This window comes from Sprattus sprattus (assembly GCF_963457725.1).
Source record: "Sprattus sprattus genome assembly, chromosome: 18".
NCBI classification, from domain to species: Eukaryota; Metazoa; Chordata; class Actinopteri; order Clupeiformes; family Clupeidae; genus Sprattus; species Sprattus sprattus.
The window spans coordinates 14,128,376-14,146,455 of NC_137916.1; positions in this window are offsets into that span (position 1 = coordinate 14,128,376).

The following is an 18,080-nucleotide window of genomic DNA, read 5'->3' on the forward strand; positions in this document are numbered from 1 at the left end:
GGTGGCAGGCTAAAGGCGCTCGTTACAACGGGCTATTCTACCACCGGGAATAGCCCATTGGTGCACTTTTAATCGGACACTTTTCGCTTGACGAGCGGGGGCAATTATGCCGTGATTGATTAACAAATAATTGTCTGAATTCGTTAGGTAGGTATACGGTAGCCATGTCGCTGTCAGTAGCTGATGATGATTGCTCGCTTGCTAACAACGTGCTTGCTAATGCACAGCGTGATGACACCACATACTGCCGTCTGACAGAGCGCACTAGTACGAGCAGATACTGTGAGTGTCCTGAATAATCCAAAAAATCAACATTTTTTTGGCTATCCTTGATGTCTCGTCAGACACCTCTCTGACTGGACATCGAGGAGTCAAGAGTGCTCTCTAAGAATCGGAACGCAGTGCCGGAATGTCTAAAGAGAAAGTTTCGCGAAATTTGCAGTCCCCAAAACAACAGAACGATGGAAAGACACAAATTTCACTCCAGAAATCAGAAACAAGGTGAGAGTATCGAATCATTCATTAGTGACTTGAGAATTAAGGCTATGTTGCCACTTTGGAGATCTGACAGACGAGCTAATCTGTGACCGCATTGTGTGTGGCGCTGCTAGTGACACTTTGAGAAAAGCTCTGTTAAGGAATAGAGAGCTAACACTTGCCAACGCTATTTCAATCAGCCGGATACACTAGATGACCGAGGAAAGTAGCAAGACATTAGCACCACAAACAAGTGCTAGTAGTGTGGATGCAGTTAAGCTGGATTTACATAGAAAGCCCCAGTCATCTCACAGACTATCATGAACTGTAGCAATTGTGGGGGTAGCCACGCAGCTAGACGGGAAAAGTGTCCGGCATTCGGACAACAGTGACACATGTGCCAAAGGTTTAATCATTATAAAGCTGCTGCAGGTCTAAACCGCGCAGCCAGAATTGGCAAAATCCCAGAAAGAACACGGCCAGACATACTGTCCATCAGGTGGACATATTTGAAGAGTCATTTGAGGATGGAACATTCTACGTGGATGGCATTGAGGTAGAAAGTCGTGTCGACTGTGTGAACCTTAAAGCCAATGAAAAGGATAAAGGATACGTCACAATGCACATATATGGCAAGCCCACTGAGATGAAAGTTGACACGGGAGCTAAATGCAATGTGATGTCACTTTACACATTCAAAAGACTGAATAGTGGCGAACAGCTTGTAAAACAGAAGAGGGTTGCCAGCCTTGTTGCTTATGGAGGCACTAGAATTGAGACTAATGGCGTTGTCACACTGCCGTGCCTCTTAAAGGAGCAGCACCTCTCGTTGCCTTTTTTCATTGTGGACAGAGCGGTACAACCACTGCTAGGATTTCGTTCATGTATGGACATGGGAGTTGTGAAGATGAGTCCTGACGTTTACCAGGTCTGCGTGGAGAGCATCACAGATTTCAGCTCACAGGTATTCACACAGTTCAAAGACCTATTCAGCATGGAGTTAGGAGAACTTCCAGTCACATACTCCATGACTTTGGATCCCAGCATACAGCCCATGGTCCACCCAGCTCACCGCATCCCTGTCGCAATGCAAGAAAGAGTTAAAACTGAACTGGAACGCATGCAAAGCATAGGTGTCATAACACCAGTCACAGAACCAACTGACTGGGTGTCTTCCATGGTAGCAACACATAAGAAGGACAAGCAAGACATCAGACTATGCATCAGCTCAAAAGACCTCAACACAGCACTGAAAAGACCCCAACACCCAATGCGCAGTGTTGAAGAGGTCGCAGCCCAAATGTCTGGGGCAACAGTGTTTTCTGTCTTGGAAGCAAAGAATTCTTTCTGGCAGATACGTCTTGACAAGAAATCGTCATTGCTGACCACATTCAGCACGCCATTCGGGCGCTACAGATGCAAGCGAGGTATTTCGTTAGACTGGGGAAACCCTGAGTTTCCCCAGTCTAACGGACTCGTGGAAAGAGCAGTCCGCAGTGCCAAGCAACTCATGGAGAAGTTGCACAGGGATGGATCTGATGTGTTCCTCAGCCTCCTGAAACTTAGAAAACATTCCCCGCTACCCAACACTAGGCTCTCCTGCCGAGCGCCTTATGTCTCGTCAATCTCGTGCTGCCTTTCCAGTGAGCACCAAACTACTGGAGCCTACCACAAGGAACATCATGCAGGTAACTGCCCAACTCCTCAACAAACGGCTAACCCTGAAGCGCCACTGCGACAAATCGAGTCACCCTCTACAGCCGCTGACAGAGGGACAGGTGATCCGCATGCAGACATTGAAAGGCTATGATAAGCTGGGAACTGTGAAGGAGATAAGCAGGGAGCCATGCTCCTACATAGTCCAAGCGGATGGAAAGGCGTACAGGAGAAATCGCCGCCACATCCTTCCCGTCGCAGAGCCGCCGCCACCACCACAGCCCGCTGTTGACCCAGACCCTGAGGACACCAGCCCCCCTACAGTGGACAGTCCTCCCCCAACACAAGTGCCAACACCAAACACTGTGCAACCACAACACCCATTCTCTCCCAAGCCCAAGCCCACAGCACACACACCCATTGAAAATCACGACACACAATACACCACACGTTCAGGTCGCATCTGCAGACCAAATCACAAATACATGTGAGAAAAAGAGGAAAGAAAAAAATTATAATAATGTAATTTGTTCTTTGTGTAATTACATTACTATGTGCATGTTAAGGTCTACCAGTACTGTTCTGTTTGATAATGCTTTAAACTAAAAAGAAAGGATGTAGATCATTTGGTTAAATGATTAAGCAATTGTTTGTCATGAGCCACCATACTATATTTGTATTAGCCAATCAGGATGCTCGGTGGTCAAGTTCATGTTTGCTCGTTATCTCTACATCGCTCTCAGTTACCAGTGGTCTGGATTAAATACAGTTGCTTACAACCGGTGTGATCCTTGACTCATACCAACAAAGAAACACAATTTTACAACAAAGACTGATACAATCCTGAAATAATTCATAGCCTGTACCACTAATTTAATCAAAGTAAGGTATTATGTTATGGAGCTCTAGTTTTATAACCTAGGCCTAACCTACTTGAAAGATAGAGCCACACACTTGAAATTACTATGAATATTACTGAAGAACTAATTGCTTTTTTATTTTGGCTGTGAAGTAGCCTAATCTCTTACCAGGGTTGCCTGAAAAGGGATGCTGCAATACCAAAAGCAGAGTTCTATAAAAGTCTGTAACTACTGTTTAATGGTAAGCCTTATGCACCACCACAATACTGTTAAATTAACTTTTCCTAAAATGTTTTGCATTACAGTTTTTTTCCATCGCTAGCGAGCGCTTACCTATACTTAAAATACTTTTTCTAAACTCTTAACACAGACTTACACCTACAAAACACAATTGGCCAAATAGATAATTTTCTTCTCAAAAGCACATTTTGTTAACTATATACTAACTCTTCATTTCAAAATAGAAGACATCTTTCTCTGCACACACTAACTTTACTAAAACACTGGACATCTGACTCAAAATGAAATTATTCTTTCAAAGAATAACTCTCGTTTTCACTTCACAAGGAACATGCAGCCAATCAAAGTACACCAGGTTTCAAAATGATTTAGGTATTTGCATGCAAAACATGAAATCCACTGTTTTTTACGCCAAATGTTTTGGTTGGGAACTGTATATCCACATGTAATGTTCACATTCAAAAGCATTCCAGTAAAAAGCGAATCAGTTTTTTTTTCTTTACTGTTTACTACAGGAGATATAGTAGAAATACTGTTTACAGTATGATACAACAGAAAACGTTTTACAGTATTGTTTAAAGTTAACAAAATATCCATGAACAAAAAAGCAACAGCAAAAAGCCCAGTAAAAAGGGAGAACTAAAAAAAAAGCACAAAATTCCTTTATCTAATCCCTGCGATCTTCAGGGTTAGGCCACAAGTTTTCATCCACATCGCATCTGATGTTATCCAAGGCGATACACCTTGGATAAAACCGCTTGGAATGCCTGATCCACCCTTGACAATTATCAACTGTGATGTCCCTGCAGCCAGCATCCATGGCTTCAAGGAGGGACAACTGGTCATGTGGCTGATGGTCATAGACTTTCCACCTCCATGTAGAAAAGAACTCCTCTGAAACATTTATTACTGAGTAGGTTACCTACTTGAAAAGTGCAAAGCTTATAGAACTGTACATTGAATTGAATATACACACTATACCTGGATATATTGTTGTCGTAGCACCTTGACTCGCACAGTGTAGAGCTGTTTCATCCGCACTCTGTGTTTGGACAATGTCCGCGTAATGGTTGCGAGGCTGATGCTATTGATATTGTGAAATATCTCTTGGTCCTCCGAAGTTCTGCTTTGAATGTCATGCAGTTTAATTGCGTTATTTGCAACAACCATATCTACTATGGCAAGCTCTTGTTGATGATTGAGGAGCTTTCCTCTTCCCCCAGAGGGAGGAAGATGTTGCATTCTTTTGAGGGACAAAAAAAAATCAACATATGCATTACTGTATGGCCTCATTGACATGTCAAGTGAGAATAGAAACAATCCATGTAAAATGCAAACTTACCTGTTAGTTTGTTGAAAGATGCGTAAACCGTTGACCGCCTCAAATTGGGCTGTACTCTTTCACCAGCCTCTCTTAGTGAAAGACCGTGGTTTATCACATGGTCAATGATAGTGGCACGAATTCCATCACTCACTACTGCCCTTGTAGCCCTTAGAATGCCACCACCACGCATTCTTATACCTCTACCTTGCCCTCTCCTTAGGCCTGCTCTTCTCCCTGGACCTGCTCCTCTCACTACTCCTGCTCCTCTCACTTCTCCTGCTCCTCTCACTACTCCTGCTCCTCTCACTTCTCCTGCTCCTCTCACTACTCCTGCTCCTCTCACTACTCCTGCTCCTCTCACTTCTCCTGCTCCTCTCACTACTCCTGCTCCTCTCACTTCTCCTGCTCCTCTCACTACTCCTGCTCCTCTCACTACTACACCTCTCACTGCTCCTCTCACTGGGCCTGCTCTTCTCCCTGGGCCCCTTGCTCTAACTCTTCCTCGTCCAGACATTTTTTCCGGTTTCTGTTTCCAAAAACATCACTCCTCAAAGTCCTCCTTTTACTGTATACCTAAGTAATGCCATTGATTCTAAGCCAGACTGGAATCAGCTGTGGTTGACCCAATACACCCAACATACATCAGCTGTGTGTCAATTATTCAATTGTTTGTTTATTATCAGCTGGGATATATTGTTTTAGAACTGATATTACTGTATTACAGAAGCAGAGGTTTTTATACTGTATCTAAGGTTTAGAATATTGTGGGATGTTGTGTGTTAACATTTGTAAATAATACAAAAACAATCCATAATTTTGTTTGGAGGTATAGCTTGTCTGTTAAGAAAATGTAAGCATTATATAAATGTGTTCACTGACTGCATATTGTGTGAAAACAACATGAAATGTGTGAATGGTATGGCCACAAAGGACCGATGTTGTGCTAATCGTGTTTAGAGTTTTGAAAATGTGACTACTGTTTAGAAAAACGCTTGTTAACGACTGAAAAAAACTGTAATATTTATGCCCCCAATCTGAACATACTTCCGCCCACTTTCTAGCCCAGGCAAAATGGATCTGCACAGCTTCAGCAGTTCTGCAGATATGGTGACAACAAATCCTATTATGGACCCCTCTTGGCATGGTCTGACCCAAAATTGCAGCCAGGTAGTCGGGTCTTGGGGCCAGTCAGTCGCCTCAGACAAGAGGGTCAGTCGCCAGAGACAAGTGGCTTGGCAGGTCCAGTCCCTCGTCACCACCATGTTGACCTGCCTCTTCACCTCTTTGTTGTGCCACGTAGTGGTGTGACTCACGTCCACCAGCTTTTTTTCTAAAGCCTTATTGTCATAAGGTGCTCCTGCTGGTGCCACCAGGGACAAAATATCACACCACAAAAATACAATAACTTACAAATACAAGTCTGAGTTTAATGCTCTGATAGTTGATAGTGTTGTAGCGCATTTACAACTCTTTCCAAAAACTTAGAGATAATATCCAATCAGAGTCAGAAGTCCGGAGTCCGATGAACTGAAGTTTTATTTAGTCCTGCAGACAGATCATCCAAATATGAGAGTGTTGGTCCATGGAACAGCTCTGAATCTAAGACCCAATGCATTGTCTTTTATATTCATAATTCATCAGTTTATGCAAGTCATGGACATCACCTTATCTTAAAATGACCCAATCAGAATATTCCCTCATACTTTCACACATTTTATCCTCATTATTAGCCACTCAGAATATTCTCGCTCACCTGTTGCGAGGGGACTTTTGCTTTGGGGAGGAAAGATCCTCCTGCCAATTTTCTTGGTTATCACATGTTGAAAGGCTATGTCAGCCTTGAAAGGCCTCATCGTGTGTGTGCATTTGTATGGTTGTGTGCGTATGCGTGTATTTGTGTGATTGTGTATCCATGTGTGTAGGTGTGTGTGAATCTGTGTGTGTGTGTGTGTATGTGTAATTGAGTGTTTGTTTGAATGTGTGTATGTGTGTGTGTGCGTGTAAGTGTGTATGTGTGTAGATAGAAGTGTATATCTGTATGTGTGTGTATGTGTAAGTGTATCTCTGTATGTGTGTGTATGTATAAGTGTGTGTGGGTGGGGGTGTGAATGAGTGACCCCCTCCTGACTGCTTTGTTACTTTCCACTACCCTGCACCTGCACTCTGGTTTTCATGCTAGACCTTACATGATACCCATTCCTGCACACGGGCCTATTGACAATTGTAGCTGCAATTCTGCTCTATGACCACCACGGCACTGTTTGACAATGATAATTTTCAACTATAGCTGTAGGGAAACTGTGTTCTTCGCAGTGATCATGGGCCGTATTCACAAATAATCTTAGGGCTAAAAGTAGCTCATAAGTGGCGAATTTAGGAGAAACTCCTAAAAATAATGGGCGTGTCAGTCTTAAATGTAGGACTCCTATTTTTTTTTACTAAGAGCAATTCACAAAATATTTTATCCCTAAAAGTAGCACCTAAGTCTAGGACAGCTTAAAACTCCTCATGAGGACTCCTAAGTCACTAAGACCTATTCACAAAAAATCGTAAGATGGCTGCAGCCGACTTGGAATTGATAAAAGACATTGCTTAAACCGTGAAGGTATTAATATTGTCGTAGAATTAACGCGGGATGCAATGACGCCTTTAAACAACGATGTGTCCCGAAGTGAAATGTTTGGAAACATAAAGATAGTCTATTTGGCTTCGCGGAAAACGCAAATGACGACACTGGGAACCATCATTCAGCCGTTTAATTCATCAAACTATCAACGCACTGTAGACCCCACATCATCCAACAGTTGGATGTACCGATGACTTGTGCATTTCAACGGAGAGCGGTCTGCAGCAGGTTTTTGAGAACTTACCAGCTGGATGCCGCTGGGGTGACAGTGGCTATTGGTCCTGGGACCAGTAGGCTTTCGCTTAGGCTATACGTTTCACGTTCGTTTCGCTTTGATCAATTAAGATTGGAGGGCTTAAAGGGCCGCATGTGCTGATATTTGAAGTGGTCAAGGGCTGGAAATATAATAGCCTAACAGTTTGCTGGGTGCTTTAATTATTACTGCCTTGATTACATGCAATTGCCATATTTTATATTGATCGGTTTATATTTCTCTTAACGTGCAAAGTGTCATTCCCGTTGGATGCACAAACTTGTCATCATGCGTGTGCATTCTGCTAACTGCACTGTCCATAACTATTTAATATGACTTAATTTGAAGCCTAGGTTATTCTCTTATTTTCAGTCGATATAGTGGGATCGTTAGAGAGACGTCACAAATAGGCCGTAAGGTGAACACGGTTTTCGTTTCAGCCCGTTCCACTCACTGGCATCTACACAATCTTTAGCTTATAAAAAAGAACGAGTCGTGGTTAGTTACCAAAAAAAAGTTCGTCGCTGATTTTCCAGTCGATTGTCTATATGGCTTTGTTTCATGCAGAACTAGAGACTTCAGAGCGTAATAAGATTTTTGTCGGGAGCCGTGCCACGGTTCGACACGTGATCATGCTACACCAATGAGAAGGCTGCATTTGTCAACAGAATGGAAAAATGGCGGCTCCCGTGTGGTTAGAAACATCGTTAAAGATAGAGGAAAACATCCGAACATCCTCAAAAGTGGGCTAAATTAATTCTAATTAGTGCTGTATAGATAGCCGCGTCCAAGGATAACAATGAGGCAAATATACGATAATGTTATTTTTATGTTAAGTCATTGACATCAAGTTTAACATACATGGGAATACCCATTACTGTGGATCTTACATGGACTGTAAACACCCACCGAAGAAATCAAGGCAAAGACTGTACTTCCTACATCAGCTGAGGAAGTTCAGCACCATCAGCTGTGTGTCCTGACAGCATCACTTGGTATGGGAACTGTACAGCCTGTGACTGCAGCACCGAATCATCAGAGCATCTCTCCATATTCTGCAGGAGACCTACAAGAAAAGACCTACCAGCGCCCAAGGTATTGTAAAGGATTCCTAACATCCTGACCATGGACTTTTCAAAACACTGAGGTCAGGCAAACGTCTCTGCTGCTACAAGACCAGAACAGAGAGACTGAGGAGGAGCTTCTTTCCTCAAGCATTCCTTATCCTGAACACACACAATGACTATAAAACATCAATTACACCTTTTTTCACACACTGCTCTTTAAACTCCCTCTTGCTATTTATGAAAAATATTTCTTGATCTTTCTTTCTTCACACTCGCACAGAAAAAACAGTAGTATTTTTATGTATGTGACAAATAAACCTCCATGTATCAATAAAAGGCAGTAATTGTAAATACCAATGACCATCTGTTTGTTCATTCATTCATTCATTCTTCCACAAATGAAAACAACACTAATGAACCATAAAAACACTCTTTATGAAACATGAAATATGATATATAAAACTGTACAAAACTGAATAAGAAATAACAGATTAGGGACACTCAGTCCTCACTGTTAGTGTCAGTGTCAGGACAGTTATCTTCCAGTTCCTACAGCAACGACATAGGTCAACTATGCAACACAATCCTGCAGAAAAACATCTGTCTGTCTCACAGGCACCTTTGCAGCCACAGTGTATCACATGCAAAACACTGTCAGGGGCCGGATTTCTAGTCATCCAGGTGACTGCAAGTTCCCATTCTCTATTTGCCAACCATCCAGCAGGTGATGGAGCACTTATATTATGTTTGAGACAGGACCTCATTATTGCAGCCTGGTAGTTTGCCCTTTTGCAGTGCTGATGGAGGGCATCAGTGGTAGGGGGAATGGATAATTCTGGCAAGGCTGATGATGTCATACAGAAAGCCTTGAACCTAGCTTTATTTACATTATCAGCTGCCGACTGATCATATAAGTGGCATACATACTGGCAAAGAAATGCAAATGTTGACTGCTCCAAGTTTAAGTTAGTACCTAAACTTTTAAAAGCCTTTAGGTACTCATCTTTCTCACATGCAACAGAAAATGTCTTTTTTTTCTCCTTTGCCATTAAAGGCACTTGTTGAGTCACACCCAGAAAATGTTTGAATTCCGATCAAGGCTGAAAACACACTGGTTCCAAGAGCTGATGACACCTTGGTAATGTCAATGATACATGTCCTGTTGCCTGTCCCTGTAAAAAAAACATATAAAGTGCATGGCAAATCTGTCTGCACACTTACAGCAATGACTGCCACATCTGTAGTTGCCAGACAAACAGGGTTCACCTTACAGCCTATATGAGGATGTGCATGTGTGTGAGTGTGAGTGTGCACACACTGGGCACCTTCACGAGGCTTCTCTCCAGTCTTCTCTTCCACACACACACACACACAAACAGAGTTGAAGACCTTGTAAATGTTTTCCCACATAGTATGTTTTTGCATATGAAAATGCCAGTGAAAATGCCTTTACATATTGTAAACATATAAAAGGTCAGGCACATTTATGTGGACCTTCCCTGCCATGTACTATCAGGTGATGTTTTAAAGACCCAGCTTGTTTAGAAGTTTTTCCACATTGGCATGAGTATCAACATATGCATTTGAAAAGGGCAAACTTCAAACTTCAGAATTCAAGCATTTACATGGCTTTTCTTCACTGTGCAACCGCTGATGGCATTTCAGACTTGATGTCCTAGTGTAGTGTTTCTCAACCACTGGGCCGTTGCACTTATCCTTATTACTACTGTATTTTGTGCTGTGTCTTACTGATATAATGTATTTAACCCTTATTTAATGTTAATCACAATTACAAACGAGGGTCTGACAGGGCTTACAATTAGGTGTGAGTGCTCCAGATCAATGAGGAAAAGTCAACCCCCTCCCTGGATTTCTAAAGTTGGGATGATTATTGTATTTCTGTGATGACTTCTTACAATGTTGCATGGATTTCTCATAGTTAAGATCACCTTAGCTGACGTAGGAAGTACAGTCTTTGCCTTGATTTCTTCGGTGTGCTGGGTGTTCACAGTCCATGTAAGATCGTCAGTAATGTGTATGCCCATGTATGTCAAACTTGATCTAAATGACTTAACATAAAAATAACATTATCGTATATTTGCCTCATTGTTCTTCTTGGACGCGGCTATGTATACAGCACTAATTAGAATTAATTTAGCCCAATTTTGAGGATGTTCAAGTGTTTTCCTCTATCTTTAACGATGTTTCTAACCGCACGGGAGCCGCCATTTTTCCATTCTGTTGTCAAAAAGCAGCCTTCTCATTGGTGTAGCATGATCACGTGTCGAACCGTGGCACGGCTCCCGACAAAAATCTTATTACGCTCTGAAGTCTCTAGTTCTGCATAAAACAAAGCCATATAGACAATCGACTGGAAAATCAGCGACGAACTTTTTTTTGGTAACTAACCACGACTCGTTCTTTTTTATAAGCTAAAGATTGTGTAGATGCCAGTGAGTGGAACGGGATTCATTTTCTAAAGCACTTTTCGTGCTTCACCTTGCGGCCTAAAATTAGTTTTTAATGAGAGAGCCTGTCAACAACCAATCACCGTCCTCACCCCTTCTAAACTCGTGCATGAGAAGCGACGTCATCCATAGCAACGGAGTTTTTATCTTAAGCTTAGGAGTTGGTATTATCCTTAGTATGAGTAGGTCTCAGAGCCGTTGTGAATCACTTTTAAGAAATTACTCCTACGTAAAAGGTTTTAGCGCAAGTTAGGAGCACTCCTAGTGTGAATACGGCCCCTGGTCTGGTGTAGTCTGGTGTGGTCTGATCCAATCCGATCCGGTCTAGTCTGAAATGGTTTGGTGTGGTGTGGTGTGGTGTGGTCGTATTTTAGTGCATGTTTGAGTTTAATGTTCTGATAGTCGTTGGGAGAAAACTGTCCTTTAGACGCGTGGCCCTTGCTCTGGGAGAGAGCCAGAGGGCAGGAGAGTAAACAGGTGGTGGCCTGGGTGTAATACAAGTAACAAGTTACAAGTCTTTTATTTGTCAGATGCACAAAATGACACAGGGTCAGACAGGGCACTGACATTCTTAAGACAAGGCACCGCCTAAGAGTCTACCATAACATAACCTAACATAACATAGTATGACAGAACAAAAACATGACGTACAGTCTGTACAAGTACTCTGAACATAATTTACACATAATATACATATAAACATATAATAACCTAAATAACCTTACTAAATATACAATATAAATACACCAAACAGTATGCTAACCATATAACAAGCAAGATTAAATACTAACACATATACATATAACAGCCTATACAGATAATACTACACTATATATACATATATTATGATAGGTGAAAAATCACCCTAGTTAGTTTAGGACTCCGGAGCTGCATGAAAGTATATTTATTAGACAGACAAACAACAACAATTGCAATTGGGCTCCCCTCCCAGCCGAGGCTGACAGTGAAGGCCCTGATAAACCCTTTGCACAGGGTTTATATAGTTAGAAGTTTGGCTTTCAGCAGGGATGATCACGTGGTGGATTTCTCACGTCCAAGGCCCCCTGTCTTGCAAGGGTGGCAGTTTTGCACAAGGTCGGAAGAAGCACAGTTCCTTTCTTATCTCCTCTGGTCTAAACATGCTCTTGTTCATATGCAGACTTAGTGGCACCTAATATTCTAGTTACACACACACAGAGAAAAGCTGTGCTCCTTCTTTCATCAGCACATCATTCATACAAGGAATATATTAATACAAGGCACTTGATTATTAATGACCTTAGAATATAATAGTGTTTGGAAATGATCTCTATCATAATATATAATACACAGAATAGATTATGCTAACCTACACTAACCTAATAACCTATACTAACCTACATACATACTGAGGGAGTTACAGATACAGGCTGGAAGCTCCCTACAGATGATGGATTCTGCAGACCTGACCACAATACGAAGGGCCTTGCATCCCTTGGCTGTGCAGCTCCCATACCACACTGTGATGCATCCAGTCAGGATGCTAGTGATGTGAAGTTCGGATCATTTTACCGACTCGAATCTTTCAATCTTGTTCAGTAAAATGAACGAATCTTTTTTCGAGTCGTTCGTTCATTTCAAGGGGGGGGGGGGGGGGGGGGGGTGTTGCTGCTCAACATTTTTTTATTTTATATCCAAAGACCCGTATCCGAAGACCCAGTCAAAATGAACGAAACATTTCGGTTTTCTCTAGCTTCCCATGCTGAGCCTATGCAGATCACATGAAACTTGCATCCGACAGATGACCTAATCGTTCACCTCCCGACTCTGTGTCTTTGGATCAACGTTTCGTTCATCTGCCGGATATGGGTCTTTCGTTCAATGATTCGTTCTTTTGCCGGATATGGGTCTTTCGTTCAATGTTTCGTTCTTTTGCAAACCATGTCTTTGGGTCAATGATTTGTTCTTTCGCCAACCGTGTCTTTGGATCAATGATTCGTTCATCTGCCTGATATGGGTCTTTCGTTCAATGATTCGTTCTTTTGCCGGATATGGGTCTTTCGTTCAATGATTCGTTCTTTTGCAAACCGTGTCTTTGGATCTATGATTCGTTCATCTGCCGGATATGGGTCTTTGGATCCTTTTCCACGTGACCTGCATAGGCTCAGTAGCCTACAGTCAGCTAGAGGAAACAGAAACGATTCGTTCTTTTTCCGACTGGGTCTTCGGATACGGGTCTTTGGATCATTTTTCACGTGACGTGACCTGCATTCAACGAATAATTTCTGTTTCCTTGGCTTAGCCAATGCAACAGTCCCGATGCGCAGTCATGAACGAGAAAAAGAACGAATCTTTTTTTGAGAGGACTCGTTACTCTCGAGTTGTTGTAAGGATTCGTTCAAAATGAACGAATCGTTCACGAACTACACATCACTACAGGATGCTCTCTAGTGTGCATCTGTAGAGGTTGGTGAGGATGACTGGGTTCTCCTATAGTCCACAATCATCTCCTTTGTCTGGCTGATGTTGAGAGAGAGGTTGTTACCCTGACACCATGTATTTAGGGTAGCAACTTCTTCTCTGTAGGCTGACTCGTCATTGTCAGTGATGAGCCCCACAATGGTTGTGTCATCAGCAAAGTTAACTGTGCGTAGCTGCACAGTCATGTGTGAACAAGGAGAACTGGAGGGGGCTGAGCACACAGCCCTGCGGGGTGCCTATATTTGTGACTACTGTGGATGAGGTGCGGTCACCGAGTCTCACCACCTGTGGCCTCCCCGTCAGGAAGTTGAAGATCCATTTGCATAGGGGGGTGCTTAGCCCCAGGTCTACGAGCTTCGAGACCAGTCTGGAGGGGATGATGGTATTGAATGCTGAACTGTAGTCAATGAACAGCATCCTCACATATGTATTACCTTTGTCCAGGTGGGAAAGGGCGGTGTGCGTGGTCAGGGCTATGGCATCGTCTGTAGACCTGTTGGACCGGTATGCAAACTGCATAGGGTCCAGGGAGGGTGGCAGCAAGGAGCAGATGAATGTTTTGACTAGCCGCTCAAAGCACTTCATGATCACAGAGGTTAGTGCTACCAGGAGGTAGTTATTCAAGCAGGTGACCTTGGTGTTCTTAGGCACAGGGACGATGGTGGTCCTTTGAAGCAGGTGGGTAGTACAGACAGGCTGAGGGAGAGGTTAAAGATGTCGCTGAAGACCCCTGCTAGCTAGTCAGCGCAGCCCCTGAGGGCCCTACCTGATATGCCATCTGGGCCAGGTGCCTTGCGAGGGTTGATCTTTTTGAAGCAGTGCTTCACCTCGGCTACAGTTATAGTAGGCACACCACTGGTAAGGCTTTCAGGTAGCTCCACTGCAGGGGCGTAAAAAGGTCTCACTGCACCCCATCCCTTTGTAGTCTGAGATGGCTCTTAATCCACTCCACATGCGCCTGGGATCAGAGCCATGGTAGCTTGACTCCACCTTGGTTCTGTAAACCCTCTTTGCAGCTTTGATGGCCTTCAGAAGGTCGTATCTAATGTGTCTTTCATGATGTTTTTGGCTCTTCTGAGGTAGCGAGAGTGGGCAATGTTTTCCAGGGAGGGCAGTGAGCAGCCAGCGTTTTTTTTGGGCTGTGTTGATGACCTTTTGGACGGCTCTAATTTCTGCCGCACTGCAACCCAAAAACCAAACTGAAATGCGGTACGTCAGTACACTTTCGATGGTGGGGCGCTCAAAGGCCACCATCATTTTACAGTCCAGGTTGTTTTTCCTCTCAGGAAGTGTAACCGCTGCTGTGCCTTCTTGACTATTGCTGAGGTGTTGGCAGACCATGACAGGTCATCTGATATGTGGACTCCCAGGAACTTGAAGGTATGGACCTTCACGTTCACCATTGATGTGGAGTGGGGCAATGTTGGAACCTAGCCTTCTGTAGTCTAGTATGAGTTTCTTTGCTTTTGAGGTGTTCAGTGACAGACTGTTTTCTGAGCACCATACTGCCAGTTTCTGTATCTCATCTATGTAAGCTAATGAATCGTTTCCTAAATCCAATCACCGTAGTGTCAGCAAATTAGATGATGGTGATGGTGGGGTGGGTTGAGTACAGTCATACAGTATGTGTACAAGGAGTAGAGGTGGAGGACAGTTGGGGGCTGAGTTTTACAGTTTGTGGGTGGTTTATTATGTAAGGGATAATGTATTGTCCGGAGGTCATTATCCAAAAATAAATCCCAGCGGAGCGAACAATGCCCAGAAGCGCAGCGGAGGGTGTTGTCTCGCCCTGAAGGGATTTATTTTTGGATAATGACCTCCGGACAATACATTATCCCGCTTATTATACGGTTACTTGCCAAAAACCATAGAAGACATTCCTGCAACATACCTCTTTTTAATGATTTAGTTGCCGTTTCTTAAGTCCCGTTTAGAAATAAATAGTTCTTCAAGCAAATAGAACTTTGAAGTTTCAGGTGTTGCATAGCAACCCATTACTTGCTGACTTCAATTTACCATGAGTCTGTTAACTTAAAATGACCGGACTTCTTGCGGAATGATATGAAAGAGGTGAATTAGAAGCACAAAACCCGTTGCCAATGACAGCGGTCAATATCTTTTTGCAGCGGTGAATTATCAGGAATTAATGTAGGGAGAACGTTAGCCTGGTGACACCAGCCTACGTATTTCCGCCTGAATTGATTTCAAGCTCATACTCAGTCTGGCCCAACCCCGTTGACAATCGTCTCCAGGACTCAAAATCCAACCGCACCAATCAGCGAACAGTAGAGCTGTGACGCAAAACTCGCCTTGGAGGAAGAGACACGAAAAGCTATCGGGAAAGTTGTCTCAACTCTCGAGAACATCAGAAAATTAAAAGGGGAACAAGAGTATTGTCTTGTAAGTTTTATGATTGGAAAGGACGTCGTAGCTCTTCTCCCAACTGGCTTTGGGAAGAGTTTAATCTACCGAATGCTTACCAAATGTTGCTGATTGGTTAAGGGAACTCCAATGATTTTAAACCTCAAGCTAAGCACCCGCCCATCTCGGAAACGAAAATGAACGGGGTTAGGCCAGACTGACTGACGGAAAAAAATGGAGTCACAGGCTGGTAATGGCCAGGCTAGGAGAACGTTAGGATGGCCCATTCAAATCAACGGTACTTTTTGGAACATTCTGAAGAGCCGTATAATAAACATAAATAATGTATAAGCAGGGGCCTTGCTAGGGCTTGAAAACAGTCAAGGCTAAGCCCAGACCTAAAGGGGGTTCTGGGGACTTCTTTATATTCTGGCAGCTAAATGCACCATTTTCACGCAATCTGAGACAAAAACAGTACGACTAAGCACAGTGGATGGCATGCAGGTCCTGTTGTCTGTCTGACTCCGAGGAACATTATACCACACTGCTTGCCTACATGAAAAACGTTTATGCACCCTGACACGATACACTTGCGTTGATAATGGAGAAATAATTTACAAGGTTTTTATCGACAGAAATAACACCTCATGTGAATATTGCGTGAAAAGAGATGGACTCCTTTACTCCCAGGTACTCCACAGATAATTAAAAGTATCTGGGACTTTGTTGTCTAGTTACACAGTCCTGAATTCTCCTGGATGTGTTTCAGGTTTGGGGTCCTGCCTGGGGCCATTAGTTGCCATGGTGAATAATCGCCTGGGGGTGCTTTGCGTAGGAACATTTGCATAACACACCTTGGGCCACCAGGTATTTTTCAGTTGGTGGCGTAATATCTTACCTCTAAAGCCCCTGTAGCAACCAATAACGTAATAACGGCCAATAACGTAATCATTTAAATGTAATAAAACCAATAACGTAATAAACTGCCAATAATGTAATAAAGTAGCTGAGCCAATAATGTAATAACTTTTGGCCAAAACCGTAATAACTTATTACGCTATTGGCCGGTTATTACGTTATTGGCCTTGCATTAAAAAAAACCTTTCAAAATGTAATAACTTAGCCAATAATGTAATAACTGAGGTGTCACTTAATTTTATCTTCAATATCTGGACAGAAAGTGTCCCACTTAGCCTTAATATTGCATCTTGCAACAGATGCTTAAATATCCAACCTTACAGATACCCCTCCACCCTCAACCCCCCCTCAACAGGAGGCCTTACAGGAGCAATTAAGAGTCATTTTGGATTAATATGTCACTCTCAGGGTTCTGTTATAGTACTCTGTCTATCCAACTCTGTGACCATGAATGCGGTTTGATGGAGTCTTTCTTAGTTCTGCGTTGCAGTTTTCAGTATGGCATTGCAATTCACTGCCGGAACGCTAAGGGTTGCGGGAATTATCTGACCGTCTCCATTGGTCTCAGTCGCCTCGACTGGTAACATTTTTTGGAGGCACACGTCGGGCTACCATAAGCGGAGCCTAACTTTTACTCTAGGATTCTCGAATCGGCCAAAACTGTGCTAGGGCCAGTCTGATCTACAAAGCGACATAAATTGCTTGCATTTTCGGATTAAAATTGAATAACTGAGCCAATTATGTAATTATATATAAATATGACTGCAGCCCCCTCATTCAATAATATCATATCATACTGCTTTCATTACCAATATTTAAAAGCTAAATGTTTGTCTGTGTCTGTGTTTTTGTGTAGTTCGCTCATAAAAATTAGGTGTAGTGGATGGCATAGTCACATAAACACATGTCATTACCACTAGCCCTATGTACTGGGCACCTCTCTCTTTCTTATGGTTAGCCTATTTTTAACAGCTATCTGCTCATCTTGAGTCATTACAATTCTTACAGATATTGTTGTATAAATAGACAGTTGCTCATAATCGTGTATGTATGTAACATGTAATAATGTCTCGGTGAGGTTCTTGCATTGTCTAAATAATAATTTAAAAAAATCATGAAATTTGTTTTTAATTCACCCTCATTCAAACAGAACTCTTATACTGAAGGCTAAGTAACTCTGAACAATTCTGAACAAACTCTCAACTCTTAAATGGCATATTTACTCAGTGGAACTTAGGCTGGTGGCAATGCTCAATTTCAAATGAAAAGTTACCAATTTACTAATTTACTATTGTAAATAAAATAAAAAATTAACATAAAATGTACTACTACTTTTTCCAGGATAGAATCCATGCCCTCATCCAGCAGCT